We start from the raw sequence: 9,574 nt of genomic DNA on the forward strand, positions 1-9,574 counted from the left end.
GTAAACTTATAAATAAACTAACATTTGTCAAAACGAAATTAAAGTCACCACCAACCTAAAATATGAGTAACGTTAAATCAAGAGCAATAAATAACCGCCAAGTTAAAAGAGGCGCCTCACCCTTCCTTTATAAGTATGGCTTAAACATGGGAAACAGCATCCACCTCCACAAATCCGAAAAAAAAAACTACTGCTCACATTCCCAAAGCATACACGCCAATTTTCCCCAGGATATACATGGCACCCAAATATCTTATAAAAAACAATGTGTTCTTGAAATCTGCTTCAATTTAAATGTATTTTATATTTGAGGAAGTGTTGATTCAGAATTGGCACTCAAAACATGTATAATCATCTGTAACAAATAATTTTGTATAATAAATTAAGCACTCTTTAATAATCGGGCGAGTTATATTCGATTTACATCCAAGAAAACAAATCGATAAAACCGACAATGTATGTTACTTCTGAAATATTATTAATAGATTTTTATTAAAGTATTTCTATTATTATATAATGCGAACTATATTTGACTATTCGTTTTATATGACTGTTCGTCCCTATGTTTTACTGAATGTTTGTTTGCAATGAAGATAATTATTCAAGTTAAGATGCATTAGCTTTACAATGGGTTTACAGAAACTTAAAGACAGACATAACTTCAACTATTTTTTAAAATCTATTTTCCTACGATTAATTTTTTGGTTTAGAATAATTTATCTTGTAAGTGAGCAGAGATATAAAATTCAATACAACATTATTTTGTGTTCGTAAGTTAATAAATATATTAATTATGTGTCGTTCCGCTAACTTGGTTGTTTTTTTTAGTGGCGTGCAAGCGACTCTATAAGCTACTCCGTCGATCGGTCGGTCTGTACAACTGCCTGTCAGTCTGTCCGTAACAGGTTTGTGCTTGGCCTTTTTGGTTAAGATCAAAGGTCTGTTGTTAATAGATGGAAACCCCACATATAAGACCTTAGTCAATGTAGGGGCAACCCTTCATACCAATTGTCACTATCCAGCTCCCCTAATCCCCGAGGAGCTGGTCCCCATTACCCTTCACTCCTCACATTAAAAATCGGCCATGTGCCTAATTTGCTCGGTGGGGGAGCAAATAAATATCAACCCCACATATAAGACCTTAGTCAATGTAAGGACAACGCTTCATACCAATTGTCATTATCCAGCTCCCTTACTACCCGGGCAGTTGGTCCCTATTTCCCCTATAAGAAACTCCGTCGGTCGGTCGGTCGGTCGGTTGGTCGGTCGGTCTGTCCGTAACAGTGTTGTGCTTGGCCTTTTTGGTTAAGATCAAAGGTCTGTTGTTCTTAGCTTTTGAAGCTTTTATTTGGCTTTTGGCCAAGATAAAAGTGTAGTACCTGCTCCGGCAGATACTGCAAGGAAAGACCCTTGGTCAATGTAGGTGAAACTCTTCATACCAATTGTCACTATCCAACTCCCCTACTGCCCGGGGAGCTGGTCCCTATGTCCCCTACACTCCTCACATTAAAAATCGGCATTGTGCCTAATTTGCTCAGCGAGGGAGCAAATAAATACCCCTTTTCTTGACCTTTTGGCCAAGATCAAAGTGTAGTATCTGTTACGGCAGATACTGCAAGCAAAGACCATACGTGGGGCAACACCACATATAAGACCTTGGTCAATGTAGGGGCAACCCTTCATACAAATTGTCACTATCCATCTCCCCTACTCCCCGGTGAGTTGGTCCCCATTTCCCCTTCACTCCTCACATTAAAAATCGGCCTTGTGTCTTATTTGCTCGGTTGGGTAGCAAATAAATACCCGTTTCTTGGCCTTTTGGCAAAGATCTAATGTAGTATCTGTGCCGGCAGATACTGCAAGCATATGTGGGGGCAATCCCACATATAAGACCTGGGTCAATGTATGGGCAACCCTTCATACCAATTGTCACTATCCAGCTCCCCTACTACCCGGGGAGTTGGTCTGCATTTCCCCTTCACTCCTCACATTAAAAACCGGCCTTGTGCCTAATTTGCTCAATGGGGGAGCAAATAACTACCTTTTCTTGGCCTTTTGGCCAATATAAAAGTGTAGTATCTGGTTGGGCAGATACTGCGAGTAAAGACCATATGTGGGGGCAACCCCACATATAAAAACTTGGTCAATGTAGGGGCAACCCTTCATACTAATTGTCACTATCCAGCTCCCTTACTCCCCGGGGAGGTGGTCCCTATTTTCCCTTCACTCCTACCATTAAAAATCGGCCTTGTGCGTAATTTGCTCTTTGGGGAGGCAAACAATACACTTTTCTTGGCCTTTTGGCCAAGAGCAAAATGTAGTATCTGTTCTTACTACATGATGTACTTATTGTGATATAAAGTGGGGAATCACTTTTCTGTATTAATTTAATGTAAAATGATCACCCACTTTACAACCAGTCAGTCTCAAAGCCGTTCAAGTCATTCTCCAGATCATTCAAGTTGTTTTTGAAGGATTCCAAAAGGATTTTTCAAGGATTCAAGTCATACTTAAGGGTCAATCAATTCATCCTTAAGTCCATTAAAGTCATTCTGAGTCATTTACTTTTTATTTATTTAAGTCATTTCAGCCCATTTTTCGGTCATTTTAGTTTATCTTTAAGAATTTCATGTCAATCCTACATTCACATATTCATTCATTACACGAGAGCACGCGACTGATGGCTATCGGCCTTTTTTATATATACAACTGGAAGATAGCCTAAAACATCGGCCTTGTTTTATTTATTATAAAAGTATTTTGTAATTTTCGAATTTAATATAATTATCATCATTATGCATGATCTAGATAATTTATTTAAGTTATTGTGAAGTACGGTATATACATATATATATATATGTGTGTGTGTGTGTATATAGGTATATATATGTGTGTGTGTGTATGTGTGTGTGTGTGTGTCAACATGATTATGCCGTATATTATGTCGGTTCTCGTCAGATCACCGAAGTTAAGCAACGTTGAACCTTGTTAGTACCAAATGGGTGCCCATCTGGAATTCTATACGATGTAAGTTCTCTCCGCTTATTGCCACTGGTACTTAACAATGTCGACTCAGAAGGAGTGTAGTTGGGGATTGCGCACCTTCTGCCTCAAAAATTCCACGTGGAGGCACCTCCTCGTAGGTATCCATAGTCTGTTAAAGACTCAAGGAGTCTGTATATATATATATATATATATATATATATATATATATATATATATATATATATATATATATATATATATATATATACAGGCTCCTTACGTCAATCTGGAAACAAGTTTTCGAACAATTGTGCATGGAATGGCTTCGACTAAGTCTTTTAATTGATCGCTGTCAACATGCGATGGCCGATCATTAGGCTCATTATCTTCAAGACTTTCCTCGCTGCCACAAATTTTGTAACATTACTATCGTGCTGTGCGTTCAGTAGCGGTTCCTGCGCAGTATGCATCGTATGTTCCGTCTGCCTGCTTCCCTCCAGACTACAACTTGGATGTCTTCAAGTCCAATGTTAACAAATTCCTAATGAACCGCCCCCTTAATTAAACACTTCATCAAATCTCCACACTAATGTAATGTACTTGCAATAACCCTTATCCCTGAGTGGCTTCCGGGCCTTGATAAGTGGTGATCACTGTGTAAAAAAAAAATGTTGCGAGCTGTTTCAGCACGTTTGAATTCCAATAAAGTGCGGGTTTGCGTTTTTCCATCTTGTGTCTGAAGTTTTTAAAGATAGTCATAATTGCTCTAAAACGATTGCAATTTAAACGATTAGATGAAAGGAAAAACGCTTTTTTAAAATAGTATATAAAGTAAATGTATTATAACGGAAACTCATTTGAAAATACGCCATTTGTAATCACAGTAAAAAAAAATCTGCAACCTAATAGATCTTGTCCACTTGGGAGATTGATCGTAAATGTGAGTTTCTGTGACAGCGAATAAGATATAAGAAACTCTGTGCGCGATATTATCAAGTTCATCTATGTAATTAGAGAAACCAAGCAAATTACCATAACGTCACCAAATGCATGTACTTTATAACTAGTATTGAGGGGGAAATGCTATATCTATCTAGTAAACTGGTCACGAACACCTTGTACAATCTGGTTTCGCAGAAGTGTCTCACGGCATCGAACACAGACAGTAATTGAGGATCAATGTAGAACTTATCAAAGGCCTCTCCCTCGCCGTATTTTCTCTGACGAAATGTAAATTGCTCATAAGTTTTGTTGAAAATTCCGACAGAATTCTCCTCCGGTGCTTGCAGTATGTCCTGCTCAGTGCGCTCAATAAGTCAAACCATCGTTTATGAAAGAGACAAAGACATGGTTTATTAGGACGCAATCTTAGTTGGAGAGAGAATGGTGGAGAAAATATACGTTACAGTTTCAATCTAAATCAGATTCTCTTGTCGAAGAAGAAGATGTTCTAATGTAGACTCTAAATCCGTGCACATGCCCATCTGAGTCCTTAGGGTAAAATTTGAGATAACCAGACAAGTAAAATTGGTGAGAGGGGATGGAGGGGTGTAAAATATTTTCACTCAGTGCTAAGACATCAGAAGGTTTAAGGAGAAATGATTCTACATTGTCTGGTTAGTTCTAATTCCCCCGAGAGGAGGGAATGCAAGTGTCAAGGGAATGGAGCGAGGTGGTTTTGTTTGAGTTTGCCTTTGGTGTGATGTAATTTTGAGTAGAGGGCTGTCATTTGAATAAATAATCTCATCTCAAAGTAAAGAGGTGCTGGGCAAATTGTAGGTACAGAATACAACACATGCAGCACAATATACCATCAGCAGATTATTCATCCACGTGTATAGCCTCAAAAATCTTACAGAAGATGGGTGCAGAACCCTTTTCAATGTGCGACATGGAACTGCATCTACCTCATCTATCTTATACAATTAATAATGTAGCAGCAATGCGTTACAGCTCATGTACTTCGATCAGAATACAGCAACTAGACAAAATGACAAACTACTACCATCTAACCTTACAGACCAGACATCAGTAGGTTTAAGTAGGAATTTAATCGAGTGGGCGTATGAAGCAACAAAACACCCTTAAAATGGCCACAGTTTAAGGGGATAGGATTTAGGCGGGAGCGGGAAACAGCGTTTATTGCCCTAGTCAGGAAACTGCGCTTGGGTTATAGAAAAATGAGGAGTGCAGATGTCTGGCGATAGGCAGAACCTCGCTACTCTTAGCTGTTTAAATTTGAGTAACAAGTTCAAGGAAGGATGTCCCCCCCCCGTTGGCTTGGTGCCACGACGTATAATATCTTTAGGGAAGGTTTATCATGAGAGTTTTCTTTCTTCCAGATGGATGATCTGAAGTGATTGTTCGGGTCCTCTCTCACATGGGTTCTAAACAAGGTATGTTTGGTAAGTTTTGATTAATTGAGCTAATATTAAGTATACAGGTGTCTAAATAAACGTTAACCTCTTCAAATAAATTAAAATATATTTTAGGAACTTCTGCATTGCAGGGACGCCGCCATTATGGTGTATTCCACTAACCTGTCTCAACTTGATTTAAAAGTGAGAATAACCTGACTATATTCATTCATTTTATTCCATTCAAATGTTTTTTTATTAAAAAAATTATAATATATAATCTATATAACTTTGTTGGACCTCCAACAGTTGCCACAAAAAAAAATAAAACTATATTTTGTACAGCAATAATTTTACGTTAATTCCACAAATGTTCCGAAAAAATTCCAATTTTATTTTAATTGAATAAATGTTTCGACAAAAAAATCTAATTTTACTTCATTGCAAAAATGTTTCATGAAAAAATCCAGTGTTGCTTTAATTCCAAAATTATTTCATATACATTATATTTTCTTACGCAGAATGATTCAATAAATGTTTTGAGAATTATATATTGATAATTTTTCATACAATGAATGTTTTGATTTTTAACATATTTTGTTTGATGTTTGTTTTTTGTGAAACTTGACCAAGAAGAAACTGGAGTTATCGATTCCTAAAAAGGCGCAGTCTGTGTAATGCAGAAGTGACTGGTTTAATATGATCCTTCTTCTCGTCAAAATCAAAAATGAAAAGAGTCGAAAAAATATGAGATGGAAATATTAAATTTGTATCAATTATTATTAAAATAGGAATAAATTATGGTTAAGATTATTAGTATATATATACATATATATATATATATATATATATATATATATATATATATATATATATATATATATATATATATAATAGCAAGCCGTCCGACATTGCCCGGCAGGGGAATACGCTTAAATATTATATTTTCGTTAATGCAGATATCGTGTCTATTATTATATTGAACCCAATATATAGTAATAATTTAAAAAAGTTTTTTAAAAAAATGACTTGTGTTGCACCACCGAGAATCGAAATCAAAACGTTTAGCTTACGATTTACTTTTTCCTTTGGTATTAATGTCTGAATTATGAATACTTGTTTGCTACAAGGCTAAAAATTAAGACATGAACCAATAGCTATTATGTTATGCATGTATATTCGTAATTCCCTTGTTCGACCTTCATATGACAATTTCCATTCATATTATTTTTACCATTTTGCACCGATTACCCCGGTTAAAACTCAAAAGTAGTTTCGCCATGTTTCGAATACCCTATTTATCAAGTTTCATGTATGTAGAACAAAGCTGACAGAGGTTTTTGGAAGGCAAATTTTTAAAACAAATATTTCTGCGCATATATATATATATATATATATATATATATATATATATATAGTCTGGGTTGTTTTTTTAAGTTTTAAAACTATGTAAAAAACAAGTTAATTTAATTTTTATATTTTTTATCATTCGTTAGAAATCTATTTTCATTTAATAACCTGCAATCACCGCATCAACTTGCTCTCTCGAATTCATTATAGTAATAATGTTTATTTAAGGGATCATAAGTTGTTTCGAGGATTTAAAAAGCAACATTATATTAAATAATGGCTCCCCAGCAATGTTGATCAAACACCACCTCCCTTAATATAAAGAAGACGAAATGTTACATATATTAGATCTAGATTTTTTCATTCTTAATTAATTTTCTAGCCTATTCATGTGATAATAATTAATTCCTTACCTGTCAGATTCATTCGTTTCCAAATTGAAAATGGATATATGTTTTAATTTAGGTTTGTGTTTACTATAACCTTTTTACGCAAATATTGCCCAAGTATAAATCATATAGCCTATCTGCATGTAATAATTAACTAAAGACGATCATAAAAGATATAACTAATATAAAGTTAATAAAAGTGAATGTTTAAAAGAATAGGTAAATATTTTGCAGATGAATGCAATTGCACGACACAAATAAATAGAGAATTTTTTTAACATGAATATTTATACACAAAATACACCAAATCATATGAGTATAGATATAGATAGAGAGATCGAAATAGATAGATATATAGATATAATTTTTATGAAGAAAAGTATGGATTTTCACAGTGCGTTTATGTACAAAACGTCTGTGAGCGTGTAATGGAATTATAGATTTCCCCCATTTTGATATGAAGAAACAAAGATTTATTACACAAAAGATAATATTAATTATTCAAATGATAACATACATTAAAAATAAAATACACTAATAAATAATTATTTATATAATTAATAATTTTAATGATAATATTTATTATCCATATAATAACATAATAACAATAAAATATAATAAAAATACTTATAGAAAAATTTAATAATGATAAATTAATAACAATGCGTAACATATTATATAATAATGTAAATTAATAAACACAATAATTCCTTATTAAAAGGAAAAACATAAAAAGATTATATAAAATAATATTAAGAACTTTAAAATAAAACGTTTAAATTTGCGTCTCTGGAGACTTTAAAAAAACAGAACAAAACATATCTTTTTTTGTTGTGTCTGGAACCGTCTTTAACGATCGCTATAAATAGCGAGGGCTCGTATATTTTAACTCGGTTATAGCACGACGTTAGGACGCAAATGAAAGGCTAGCAATCTTTATAACCCCGACTGAAAGAAAACCAAGAAAACTCGAGTCGTTAAAAAAACCGATGAACCAAACAATCTCTTTCCTCATCAAACTGGTAAATGTAGATTTTTCTGAATTATATTGAACCAAAGCGCATATATGTCTAAAAGATTTTAAAAACTGCTTAAAAACCTTCTCATCTATGAAAAGGAAAATAACCAGAAAACAGTGTTATCTCCCTTACATTATAGATTATAAACACCTGTTAAAAATTCATTTTTTAACTATTTTTACTATTTTTAATTTTGATAGAACTTCTGATATGTAAAAGGGTTATTTAAGAACATCATATTCCGTTGATGATGCCTTTATTTTGTAAAGTGTTCATCCTCAATTCGATTAAAAATCCAAAGAAATGGAGAAAAACAAATACGGTCAAAGATAACTCGTTAGACTTAGTGGCTACTACATTCTTACTCTTGATTTGGAACAATCCATATCATGTATATATTGCCATAAGCGCCTTAATCTTGTTTTTGGCAAAGCAAAGGCGGGGTTTTTCAACCGAAAGCTTGTCTATTTTCTGGTAAATCTTGCCCTTAAATATGGTGCGGTATGCGTTCTGTGGTTTTAAAGAAATGATGTATTAACTACTATAACTTTGATCAAAATCGCCTGCTTCTTCTGTCATTGGATTATTTCAATTATCGATATAAAATACAGTCGTGTGAATCTTCATAAAAATTTAGTCGATTTACAAGCACCCACATTTTTTGTTTATATATATATATATATATATATATATATATATATATATATATATATATATATATATATTCATCTAGATGAAGTCTCGAAATAAAGATTAAACGTTGATGAACAAATAACACGGTTTGTTCCTTTTTATTTCTCTATTTTTTTGAAATACTATTTCCATTATTCACATCATAATTATATATATATACACACACACACACACACACACATATATATATATAAACAAAGAGATGGACAGACAGACAGACAGACAGACAGACTGGAAGAGAGTTTGTGCATATATATATATATATACATATATATATATATATATATATATATATATATATATAATGACCGTCGACTTTCAGCTTTCAGCTATCAGGAAATCTATACTCTGGTGGATTTTGCTTTACGCCTTCAACTTGTTTTGTAGTAGTGTGTGGCTGATGCACTACCTCAGTCTTCCTTATGCTAATTGTCAGGCCAAAAGCCTTGCACGCGGCTGAAAATCGATCAAGAAGAACCTGGCTTTCTTCAAAGGACGTGGCTACCAGTGCGGCATCGTCAGCGAAGAGCAAGTCGCGAATAATTTCGGTGCGAAGAAGAGTCTTGGCCTTAAACCGTTGATGGTTAAATAAGCCACCGGATGACCGAAATTGAAACTTGACACCAGTGTCTAAATCATCAAATGCATGATTCAGCATTAGTGAAAAGAAGAGCGCAAAGAGGACTGGCGCCATTACACATCCCTGTTTGGTCCCATTCGTAATATCAAATGGATCAGACATCATACCATCTGAGACAACACTGGCCTTCACCCCCTCGTG

General features: G+C 34.2%; 1 pseudogene; it reads left to right on the forward strand.

Annotated features, from left to right (window-relative positions):
- Positions 1-2,283: 2,283 nt before the first annotated feature.
- LOC145284286 (U2 spliceosomal RNA) lies at positions 2,284-2,410 on the forward strand (annotated as a pseudogene).
- The last annotated feature ends 7,164 nt before the right edge of the window (positions 2,411-9,574 follow it).

Source organism: Euprymna scolopes, chromosome 8 (genome assembly GCF_053919585.1).
Source record: "Euprymna scolopes isolate OS-2025 chromosome 8, ASM5391958v1, whole genome shotgun sequence".
Taxonomy (NCBI): Eukaryota; Metazoa; Mollusca; class Cephalopoda; order Sepiida; family Sepiolidae; genus Euprymna; species Euprymna scolopes.